The sequence below is a fragment of the Hevea brasiliensis genome, chromosome 1 (genome assembly GCF_030052815.1).
Source record: "Hevea brasiliensis isolate MT/VB/25A 57/8 chromosome 1, ASM3005281v1, whole genome shotgun sequence".
In the NCBI taxonomy this organism is placed as follows: Eukaryota; Viridiplantae; Streptophyta; class Magnoliopsida; order Malpighiales; family Euphorbiaceae; genus Hevea; species Hevea brasiliensis.
Genome location: NC_079493.1, coordinates 39,900,575 through 39,914,198, shown reverse-complemented (window position 1 = coordinate 39,914,198; position 13,624 = coordinate 39,900,575).

The following is a 13,624-nucleotide window of genomic DNA, read 5'->3' as shown; positions in this document are numbered from 1 at the left end:
AAAAATTAAAAAGAAAAAGTGGTCTTCTTCTTCTAGTTTCCGCCACTCTCTCTTTCTCTCTAATACTCTCACAATTCCACCATTTTTAACCCTTAAAAGCTTGATTTCTCCTCCCTTCCTCACCATAAAAACCCTAACCACCGATATTAAAGTTTAATTTTAGACCTTGGTGGAGTGATTAGTAACAAAAAGAAGAAGAAAAGAAGGAGACTTAGAGAATTAGAGAATCCATAAATCAAGGTATGTCTAAATTGGTTTTAAATCTTTAAATACTACTTGAAATTTAGTTGAGATGCATGGAATTTGTGAAGAAAATGAAAATAATCTTGCATGCATGATGAGTAGAAAATTTCAGCAGCCATGGTACCCTAGAGTTTGATGGTGTTTAGTTAGGTTAAACATGAAATCTTGGTGAATTAATGTTGTATAGGTGATTTGTATGTTTAAATTGCATGAATTGAGCTAAGCATGAAAATTAGGGTTTGGCACCTAGGGTTTGAGAGGCAAAAATGTGAGAATTGGTCAAATAGTGTGTTTGACCTTGTTTGTGATGAAAAATGGTCACTTGTGACCAATTGAGGTGTGTTAGAAGTGTTAGAAGTGAGTTTAAATTCAGATTGAAAATGGTCATTCTGCAGGCAGCAGGACCAAGGTCCCTTTCAGGGATCAAAACTGAAAATTTACCAACCCAATTGGTGTGAGGCTAATTGGAAATGAAACTAGACACAAAATGGCACATTTTTTATTTAGGAATCATACCCAGAAAGTGACCATAGCATGGTGAACAAATTGGCCAAATCCGGATTAGGCAAACTGACCTGTACAAAAATGACCAAATAAATAGTGTTAGTTCATTTGGCCATAACTTGGGTTAGGTAGGTCTAAATGACCCGAAATTTTACCAGTGGACAGCTGAGATATAGGCCTAAAACTTTCATGAAGGACACAAACCCAAATTATTCCCTTTTTGGCCACCCAAAGTTAGTGACCTAAAACTGCCAGAACCAGTTTGGTGCCCAGAAATCTGGGTTAAGTCCAATCTGGCAGCTATGATTCAAATGGCTATAACTTGAGCTAAAAAACTCCAATTGGAGTGATTCAAAAAGGAGAATAAAGTTAAGACAATAGGGAACATTTTCTATGGAGAAAGCTTAACCAAATTCTAACAGTAAAATGACCAATGGAACAATGGAACATAAGACACCCAAAACTAAAAATTTACAAATTTGCCTAAAAGACTTAAAATTTGAGAAAACAACCAAAACTAATAAATTAGGTAACTAAAATATGGTATGTGGGTGAAATTAGAATTCCCATACCTATTAAGCATTAGAAAGTCAACAAATTAACTTGAATAGTATCATGAATAGTAACCTCGAAATATAAATTTTAAAGAATGTCAAGTTTAGCATATTAAAGCTAGCTATAAGTAGATTTGAATTTATTTTTGGAGTTATGATAAATGGTGATACTGAAACACTGTGAAACTGTGTGTTTCAGTGGAAAAGAATATCGGGAAAGAACCCGAGACATCGAGTCAAGGCCAAGAGGAGACTCGTATAAGTTTGTGCACAACTAACTATTTTGTTACTTTTCACTTCTGAATTGATTTGAACAAGTTTATTTTATGATTTATAATTTTGTTGTGTTGAGGATTTTAATTTATTGAATGAAATTGTATAAATTAAATGTAAATTTTCTTATGCATTTAAGGATTTATTGCATGGTTTTGATGATTTGTAAACACTTTGTAAATAGAAATTATTTTGGATATGATTTGAAACCACAGTTGACATGGCAAAATATGTTGTGAATTCTCATTAGCTTGTCTAGTGAGATATCTCCTCCACTAGATGGGGTGAGTTCCTTCCTTTCTGGCTTGCCAGTTGGGGAAGAGTTTGAATGAGTACTCATATATACTAGCTACTCTTTGTTTCTCCCTTTTAGCCTCGATTATTGGGAGAGTGTGAAATGTCGTGGTGTACAACACGGCATCTATTTGAATTTTGGGTCATGGGTTCAACTGTGTGAATTGTTGGCAACGCCCTTTAAATTATGCATAGTTTGATAAATTGTGGTTGAAATAAATAATTTGTCAGTGATTCAAAATATTTTCGTATTGTTTCGGGATTTAAAAGAAATGTAGATAAATAGTTACTATTTGATCAAAATGTTATTCAAATGAATAATTTGCATGAATGAAAATATTGATTTTTGAATGTTATGAATTTTGAAGAATTTAGAATTTATAAATTTTAAATTTTTATCTGTTATGAATTGTCAAGCATAACTTATATTAAGTTTTAAATTATTAGTTTGTGCACCACTGAGTTCACCACTCAGCGATAGCTTTGTATGCTGTCGCAGGTGAAAGAAAATATAAAGCAACTGAGCAAGATTACTAAAAAGGCATAGTGAGACTATCTTCAGGTATATCATAGGTATACCCTTGTACTTTAGATTTTGATGTAATTCTGTAATTATATGTATAAAATTTACTTTGAGCAGTTGTACCAACTCTTTTGTAATATATTTTTGGATTGTAATGAAATACGAATTATTATAAGGTTATCTTGAGATTTTATGTATTTATAAAGTTTTGCACTACTAAATTTTTAATACTCGCATGAATGTAAATATTCATTTTGTTATCATAATGAAATATTTCAATTTGATTTAATTTAAACTGCGTATTGAGTTGCTTGTGCTGATTTGTGAAATGAAATTGATTAATGAAGTTGTAATTGAAAAATATATTGGGAGTGTCTTTATTTTCAGGTTTTGAAGAACTATTTTCTTAAAATACAGACAGAACTCTACCGAAATTTTTGTAAAAATTACGGAGATTTTAAATATCTAAAAATTTGATTTATGTTTGGACTTTAAATAAAGGTTTTTAACATCTGAAAAAAAAAATTGTACCCACTAATTTAAAAATGAACGAAAATTGTTTTAAAATCCCTTGTAGTATATTTAATGGGTTACCGGTAGGCGAAGTATGATGATTCATTAGGTGTACAACGAGAGCATATTACATCTTACAAGGATTAGGGTGTGACACCCCTTACCCGTCTACAGTGTAGCCAAGCAAGACATGTCACACTCGGTGCCGGAGCACCCTATCTTATCTTACTTATTCTTAAATAATTTTAAACTCATTATCTTTTAATATCAATTATTTTTTTATTATATATATATATATATATATATATATATATATATTTTTTATTTTAAAGAGAAACTGACAGAGTTTCCCCTATTCTAATACCGTTTGGCATATCTCGCTATTTACCTGCTTGAAATTTTCGATAATATATTTACACTAATAATCTCATCATTTCATGCATCATCTATATATTTCAATTCTGTCTTCAAACCCATAAAATTTCATTCATGCAACACTTTTACCAATGGTATCTGCTTGTTCCATAGCGACTTCACCTCATAAGCCAGAATCTCTATAGGTTCTTCTTCATATGTGAGGTCTGGATTCACTTCGATTTCTTCCATTGGTAGTACATGAGATGGGTCTGATCAATACCTCCTCAACATGGACACATGAAAGACATTATGTATCTTTTCCAACTCTGGAGGTAGTGCCAATCGATATGCCAAAGGACCCACTCTTTCCAGAACCTCATATGGCCTAATGAAATAAAGACTCAGTTTTCCCTTTCTGCCGAATCTCATAATCCTCTTCCAAGGGGAAACCTTGAGGAATACTTTGTCACCTACTGCATATTCAATATCCCTTCTCTTCAGATCAACATAGGACTTCTGACAGTTTGATGCAGTCTTAAGGTGATCTCTGATCACCCTGCTTTTCTCCTCAGTCTGCTGAATAATTTCAAGCCCAATCATTTTCCTTTCACCCACGTCATCCCAACACAACGGGGTTCTACATTTTCTACTATACAAAGCTTCATATGGAGGCATCCCAATGCTTGATTGGTAGCTGTTATTGTAAGCAAACTCAATCAAAGGTAAGTGTGTATCCCAACTGCCGTCAAATTCAATCACACAAGCCCGTAGCATGTCCTCTAAGATCTGAATTACCCTCTTAGACTGGCCATCTGTTTGTGGGTGGAATGCCGTGCTAAAGTTCAATCTAGTTCCTAGGGCTCTTTGAAGACTACCCTAGAATCTAGAAGTGAACCTAGGATCTCTGTCAGAGACGATGGATACTGGCACTCCATGCAGTCTCACAATCTCATCAATGTACAACTTGGCCAATCTTTCTAAACTGTAGCCCACCCGAACTGGCAAAAAATGAACAGACTTGGTCAGTCTGTCAACAATGACCCATACTGCATCATGACTCTTCTGTGTCCTCGGAAGTCCCATCACAAAATCCATAGTTATTCTCTCCCATTTCCATTCTGGCATTGGTAGTGGATGTAATAACCCAGTTGGTACTTGATGCTCTGCCTTCACTTGCTGACAAGTTAGTCATTTGAAAATAAACTCTGCCACATCTCTCTTCATACCCATCCACCAGTAATGCTCCTTTAGCCCTCTATACATTTTTGTACCACTAGGGTGCATAGCAAAAGGAGACTCATGTGCTTCCTTCAAAATGATTTACCTCAAATAAACATCATTAGGAACACACATTCTGCCCTGGTGTAGCAATAGACCATCATCTCTTATTGAGAATTCTGGTTTCTTGCCCTGCTAGACTTCTTCCAACAGCTTTTGATACTTCTGATCATTCTGAGTAGCCATTCTGATCTGATCACTCAATACTGGCTGTACATGCCATGCAACTACTGTCTGCCCCTCATCATTAATCTCTAAGCTGGCATGTAATGATCTCAACTCATGTACCATAGACAAAGGAGTAACCCATAGACTTGCCATAGTCTTGCGACTTAAGGCGTCAGCCACCACATTAGCTTTCCCTGGCTGATAGTCTATCAGACAATCATAGTCTTTTATCAACTCTAACCATCTCCTCTGTCTCAAATCAACTCTTTCTGGGTGCCCAAATACTTCAAACTCTTATGATCCGTGTAGATGTAGCACTTCTCTCCATACAAATAATGTCTCCAGATCTTAAGAGCGAACACAATGGCTGTAAGCTCTAAGTCATGTGTCGGATAATTTCTCTCATGAATTTTTAGCAGATGTGATGCATAGGCAATGACATTCCGATCTTGCATCAACACACAACCTAACCCATTATGAGAAGCATCGCTGTAAACTGTATATTCTTTACCCGGTGTAGGTAAAGTCAAGACTGGAGCCTCAGTCAAACATTTCTTCAATTCATCAAAACTCTGCTGGCATTTGTCCGTCCACTGAAATTTCACATCTTTCCTAAGCAGCTTGGTCAATGGAGATGCCAACATGGAGAATTACTTCACAAATTGACGGTAGTATCCAGCTAACCCCAGAAAACTGTGAATCTCTGTGATATTTCTGGATGGCTTGCAATTAAGGACAGCTTTTATCTTGCTAGGATCTACCTTAATACCCTCTGTTGATACTATGTGCCCCAAAAAGGATATCTCCTCCAGCCAAAATTCACACTTTGACAATTTGGCGTATAGTTGTTTCTCCCTCAAAGTTTATAGTATAATCCATAGATGTCTATCATGCTCTTCTGCACTCCTCGAGTAAATCAATATATCATCTATAAACACAACCACGAACTGGTTGAGGTATGGTCTGAAGATAGTGTTCATCAAATCCATAAAAGCAGCCAGAGCATTAGTTAACCCGAATGGCATAACCAAAAACTCATAATGGCCATAGCGGGTTCTAAAGGCAGTTTTAGGAATACTCTGCTCTTATACTTTCAGTTGATAATAACCTAATCTCAGGTCAATTTTGGAGAACACAGCTGCACCCCTCAACTGATCAAACAAGTCATCAATGCGGGGCAATGGGTATCTGTTCTTTATTATCACCTTATTCAACTACCGATAGTCAATGCATAACCGGAGAGTGCCATCCTTCTTCTTTACAAACAACACTGGCGCTCCCTAAGGTGACACACTAGGGCGAATAAAGCCCTTATGAAGTAGCTCTTGCAACTGCACTTTCAATTCTTTTAGTTCTGCTGGTGCCATTCTATATGGCGTTATGGAGATTCGGTCCACACCAGGCATAACATCAATCTCAAATTGCACTTCTCTTTCTGGAGGTAATCCTGGCAATTCATCAGGAAACACATCCGAAAAGTCACATACTGTGGGGATGTCCCTCAATGCTGGACTACCCACTTGAGTGTTTATCACATGTGCCAAGTACACCTCACACCCCTTCCTAATCATTTTTCTGGCCAGTGCAGCTGAAATGATGTTTGAAGGCAATAACTGCCTCTCCCCATGTATTACTACATCACCATACTGAGGGAGACCAAAAGTGACTGCCTTCAGTTTATAGTCAATCATTGCATGATGCCTGACTAACCAATCTATGCCCATGATAATGTCATAATCTCTGAAGGGCATTTCAATCAAATTTGACAGAAAAGTGTGTCCTTGGATCACCAAAGGACAATCTGTAACACCCTCCCTGTAGCAACCCCGTACATTCTACTGTTCCGGTGACCAGTGTCGGACTGGACAGCTAGAACGTTCGGAAAAAAATATTTAAACTAAAGTGAGGAACCATAATTAACTCAAATATTAATAAGAAAAATTTAGGAAAAATTTTAGAAATAAAATACAATCAAGTTAAATGAACCGGTGCCCTAGCGATGGGTAACCTAGTGGGAAGTTGCAGTTCTAGCAACTAGGAGCCCTAGACCGGAGAAAAAATTCATAAAATAATTTTTGGGACTCCAGAGAAGGGTCATTGAGGTTCCTATGGCATTAGTATGCCAAGAAAGTATTTAGAAAAATTTTTCAATCGGTACAGACAATTTTGACCCGTTAAGCCAAACGGAGGGCATTTTGGTCATTTCGCCTTCAGAGGTAATTTTTGGCCGACTTGTCCAGTTAAGTAAATAATTATTATGACATAAAATGTGAATAAACATTACTAAAAGTTAAATTGAAAATGAGTAGAGATGAAAAGAAAAGAAAATGAAAGAAAATACCTAATAATGACATCATATGATGTCATTAAAAACCTATCCACCAATCATAATTTGTTAAACTCATTAAAAGAGATAAAAGAGACAAAAAAATTGAAAAACCAATCTGCATCTTCAACCTTTGGGCAGCCAAAAACGTTGAGAGAGAGAGAGAGAGAGAAGAGGTTCCACCATTAAAGCTCCCTTAAGCTTCATTTCCCACTTCAATTCACCTTAAAAACTTATCCTCCCTTCACTAAAAATTTCCCTTACCACTAGAGCAAGACTTGGGCAGCAATTAGAAGAAGAGAAAGTGGAAGAAAGTGAGGTGTGAACAAGCTTAGAAAATCACCAAAGAGGTTAGTGCCATATTCTTTGCTTTACATCTTTCTAATCATGAATTTGAGCTAAGTTAAGTTGAAAATTTGATAAAAATTGAATTAATGAAGCGTGGTTATATTCCATGAAATTTTGGCAGCCTTGACATGAGTTAGAGTTAGGAGTTACTGTTCAACAAGGCAGTTGCAGTTACTGTTCACTGCGCTGTAGATATGGTCAGTCCAGAAAAATTTTAATCCGGCCAGTTGTGGTTTTTGGACCATAACTTGAGCTACAAAACTCCAAATGGAGTGATTCAAAAAAAGAAATTCAACTAGACAAAATAAGGAACAACTTTCATGTTTATCATTTTTCCAAATTCTCACTGCAACAGTAACTAATGGGACAGTAAAAATAAGGTATCAAAACTGAAAATTCTGCCCCCTTAACTTTAAACTTAGATATGGTATTGGCAACCAATACCAACAAATTTTGAATGCAAAATGTGGTATGTTGGGAGTATTAAAACCAATGTACCTATTGTCTATGCAAAAGTCAACATTTTTATTGACTAATGAAGGGAATAGTAACACCAAATCTTGAAATTCAAAAATTGTAAAACTCAAAAGTGTCAAATGCCCTAGTATACCTAACAATATTGGTTTGGATAGCTTGGCATGCCAATAGGGTTCAGTTAGCAGTACTGCACATGGCATTATGCCATTCTGTGATTTCATGGCTTTTAGCCATTCTGACTTTGCGTTGAGACTTGGCCTTGTGCCTAATGTTATTACAGCTTATTAGCTGTTCTGTTGCACACCGGGAGATACATATGTGACCGATGGTGTGACGGCCCGAGGTACTTGATACCCAGTGCCAGTTTACCCATTTATCCATCGATCGTCCAAAGATAGGTTACTTGGGCAACCAAAAATGAAAGTGGATAAATTTAATGAAATAATGAATATAACAAGTACAAAATAAGTACATCTACAAATACTCAACGAAAATTTATTTGCAATGAGATATCAATACATTCACTGCATATTTATTTTCTATTATGTATTTTTATTTTATTATTGGCACCACTAAGCATTATTGCTTAGCGCATTGCTTTTGCCACTCGTAGACTCTGGAGATACTGACCGAGAGCCCTGTAGACCACAGACTCGGTGAGACCTCCTGCAGCTCTGCATAGTGTCCGTGTCACCTCACCATCTTCAGTGCATTGGTAGGACACTAGGTTTCATTTTGGTATTTTGTAACTAACTTTTATTTTCTCATATGTAATTGAAACTTATGTAATGTATTTTGATATTAATGTATATAGTGGAAATTGTGTTTGTGAATGAAAAAGTGAATATTTATTTATGACTTTTACATAATTATCATATGAGATGAATGATTGAGAAATGGAAATGTTGTTGAAAAACATATTGAGATTTTGTTGATGAAATGGAGTTTGGGATTGATTGGAAATGATTATTGGAAGTGTTTTTCACAGGTTCCGAAGAACTGTTTTCTCCATTTTTAGCCGGTACTCTGTCGGATTTTCTATAAAAATTTCAGAACCTCAAATAAATTATAATTTCAATAAATGACTTAAATGAATTATATTTCATAAATTATATTCAAAACTATGATAAAAATAAATTAAGGAAGAATAAAAATGATTGAGATAAAATAGAGTGTTCCGGTACACTGTGTGACATATCTTACTCGGATATACTGTAGACGGGTAAGGGGTGTCACACAATCCCTATATAATTTATTTACCCTAACCTCCTGGCCTAATGGACTAGTTACTAGCACATCATAGTCCATTGGTACACATTGAATAGCAATAGAACACATCACATTAGCACTAACATACGAATGTGTGGAGCCAGGATCAAATAACACATATACATCTTGGTCAAGGATGGAGAAAATACCAGCTACTACGTCTGATGTTTCAGCGTCCTCCCTCTGACGCATGGTATACACTCTGACTGGTGCGCCACTGGGTACTAGCTGGTTAACAGTGCTTTGACTTCCAGGAGTGTTACCAAGACCCCTACCTCTGCCTCTACCTCTAGCAGCTGGCTGTGACCCTCTAGGTGCAGAGACTTGGGCTGATCCCTCAGATGTAGTAGAAGGTCCAGATCGGCGTGGACTAGTACAATCCTTAGCAAAATGTCCACTCCCTCCACAGTTATAGCATGCACCTATGGCCTTGAAACACACCCCACCGTGTGTTCTACCACAGGTTTCACACTCCCATACTGATAGAGCTCCTCGGGGTGCTTGCTGGGTCTGCTGACCAGACCGGGATGGTCTTTACCCAAAGAATCTGCCTCTGCCAGATCTGCGAGAGCTAGATCCTCCAAACTATTTCCTCTTCCTTGAACCACTTTCAGGTGCTTGACCAGTAGTCTTTTTAGTCTTTTCTTTCTCTTGTGTACGTTTCTTCACTGCCCCTTCTGATTCTATCCTTTCGAGTTCCAGGGCTTGTGAAATTAGCTCAGAAAAATTCTGGTGTCTGAATCCCATAACTTGCATTCTCAAATTCGGCCTTAACCCGGCCTCAAACCTCTTGCATCTATCTCTGGGGGTGGAGACTAAGCTTCCAGCATAGTGGCTCAGTCGAGAGAAGTCTCTCTCATACTCTGCTATTGTTCTGTCCCCTTACTTCAGACTCAGGAATTCTTGTAACTTCATATCCACATATGCATCGGGGACCCACTTCTGTCGAAACTCCCTCAAAAAGTCTGACCAAGTAAGGACTGGAGGTTCTACCAGGCTGTGGGGGATGGTCTTCCACCATTCATACGCATCCCCTTGCAACAAAGAAACAGAATACTCGAACTTCAGCTCTTCTGCACACTGTAGCTTTCTAAAAACCCATTCCATTCGCTCTAACCACTATTTTGCCTCGAGTGGATCCACAGTGCCCTTAAACTCGATGGTCCTAAATTTCATCAATTTTTCATATTGCCGAGCTGAGGGCTGTAGTTGTGCTATACGTACTTGCATCTAAGCTTGGGGTGGCACATTTCCCACCATTTGTTGGAAAAACGCAGCCATCTGCTATGCAAACTGAGTAGGAAACTATGGTGCTGGAGTAGGAGCTGGAGTGGCTGACCCACTCACATTCTGGAGTGCTAGGGCTTCCTCTTGAACCTCAGCCTCAACAAATTGTTCCACGAAATGATCTCCTTCTTCCATTCCATTTCCCAAAAATTTCTACTTCCTGAGATCAAACACAAGGAGGTTGACCTCCGTTAGTACATATTCATGATGTAAATATGTCATATGTATCAATTAAAGACTCTTGAGCAATTGTACTTATCAAAGAAATATTCATACACGGTTAAAATTTATTGCAAAACCACGCTCTGATACCACTAAAACATGTCACACCTCACCTTTCTGTAAGGCATGACATGATCCCGTAGAATATCTAATGAACTACCGAACTTCACCTACCGATAACTCATTAAGTATCCTACAAGGGATTTTAAAACCATTTTCTTATATTTTGGAAGTGGTGAGCGTTTTGGTAGGAATTAAAATCATTTATTCAAAGCTTAAAACTAGTAAAAATTTTTGTTCATTTTTATTTTTCTGCAAATTTTATAAAAATTTCGGCAGAATGCCATCTGTATTTAGAGAAAATAGTTCTTCAAAAACCTGTAAAAACACTTCCAATAAATTTTTTAACAACTCCCAACCTCCAAATAATCTCAATTAAACATAACTCAAGTCAATTCTACTTCAAAATAATTTCACAATTTAATCCATGTTTGTCATCTCAAAACATTTCATCATTTCATTCGATAAAGCTAATTTACATTCACAAGTTTAATTTATAGATATTAAATACAAAAAATAATATTATTATAATTTATTATACAACTGCTCAACTTTACATTGATACATACAACATTAAAATGTTTACATCAAATAATTACAATGGTATAAATAAATACCCGTACAAAAGTGATCAAGAAGTTCTTGCCAATCCAGCAGCTCACTCTGCTGCTTTTTCCTTGCCCTTATTTGCGACAGCAAAACAAGCTATCGCTGAGTATAAAAATACTCAATGGTGCACAATAAAAGTTTAAAATATAATACATAAATCATTCATTGACAAAACACAATTTAAATATTTCTCAATCATATTTCACAAATTATCAAAACTCATAATAGCACAATTTGGTCAAATAATTTAATAAACACAGTGTTGCCAAATCATACACAACTTAAGCCATGACACAAAATTTCCAATCAATGCCGCGTTGTACACCACGACAAAGCAATCTACAACCCCACTAATCGAAATCAATGAAAGAGGTGGCTAGCTAGCTAATGAGTACTCATACGAACTACAACCTCAACTGGTAAACCAGAGAGGGAGGAAAATAATCGATCTCAACCCCATAAATGGAGGAATATTATGGTACTATCATGCTAAGTGTGAATCCGAAATCAAATTAAAACAATTTATTCAAATATTGCATACAAAAATCAAATCAATTTCCAAAGTTACATTTTCATTCACAAAATGGCAACACAAAAGTTCTTAAACTCATAATGCATACGAAATCCATTTTTCAATGATAAAATGCTTAAATAGGGTTTATTATGCACAAACCTGACGTGAATCGCCTCTAGGCCTTGACTCAGTCTCTCAGTCCTTCCAAGTCTTTTTCAGCTGAAACACAAAATTTATAGTGCCTCAGTATCTTCACTTCATAACAATTCCAATAACTAATTCTAATGTTTAAACTTACATTCTTGCAAATTTCATGTTGAGGTTACTATTCATGATACTATTCAAGTCAATTTATTGACTTTCTAAGGCTTAATAGGTATGGGAACTCCAACTTCACCCACATACCACATTTTGGTTACCAAACTTGTTGGTTTTGGTCATTTTCTCAAAACTTAGGTCTTTTAGGCAAAATTGTAAATTTTCAGTTTTGGTGTCTTAGGTTGCACTGTTCCATTGGTCATTTTGCTGTTAGAATTGGGCTAAGTTTTCTTCAAAGAAATTGTTCCTTATTATTTTAAATTTATTCTCCTTTTTGAATCACTCCAATTGGAGTTTTGTAGCTCAAGTTATAGCCATTTGAATCATGGCTACTGGATTGGACTTAACCCAGATTTCTGGGCAAATTCTGGTTCTGGCAGTTTTAGGTCACCAAATTTGGATGGCTAAATGACTTGGTTAAGAGCATAATTTGGATTGGTGTTCCTCATGAAAGTTGTTGGTATACATCTCAACTATCAACTGGTAAAATTTCAGGTCATTTAGACCTGCCTAGCCCAAGTTATGGCCAAATAAACAAATACTGTTCATTTGGTCATTTTTGTACAAGTCAGACTACAAAAATCCGAATTTGGTCAATTTGTTCACTAGGCTATGGTCACTTTTTGGGCATAATTTCTAAATGAAAAATGTTCCATTTTGTATCTATTTTCATTCTCAATTGGTCTCATACCAATTAGACTTGTAAATTTTCAGTTTTGGTCCCTCAAATGGACCTTGGTCCTGCTGCCTGCAGCATGACCATTTTCAATCCGAATTCACTCTCACTTCCAACATTTCCAACACATTTCAATTGGTCACAAATGACCATTTCTCACCTCAAACAAGGTCAAACACACCATTTGACCATTTTCCAATTTTTGGCTTTCAAAACCCTAGGTCCAAACCCTAATTCACATTTTTGTTATATTTACTTGATTCAAAGCATACCGACATCATTCATCATCTCAATTAAGCTTCCTAACATATTTAATTCAATCAAAACACATGCATTTCCATCACAAACCCTAGCTGCCACAATTTCCATCTAGTCCTCCAACAATTAATTTCTTTTCAATTTAAGCATATTTCCAAGTTCTTCATTCTATAAATACTTAAATTAAACTAAAAACTTAAAGTTAACTCACTCACCTTGAATTGCAGAATTTTTTTTCCTCTTCAACTCCTTCCTTTCTTCTTTCTTTCTTACTCAAACTTCTTTTCAAGACTAAAAGACCAAGTTTAATTAAGGGATTTGCAATTTTTATGGCTAAGGTTTGGTTTCTTCAAGCTCAAAATGAGCTTTAATGGTGATTTGGTGAGGGAGTGTTAAGAGCGAGAGTGGTTCACGTTTTTTTTTTCTTTTCTTTTTCTTTTATGAATTTAGTCTTATGGAAGACCATAAATCAAATTAAATAAATTTTTAATTATAGTATTTATGGCATCATGCATGATGTCATCTCTTTTCACTTTTTTAATTTTCTTTTTAT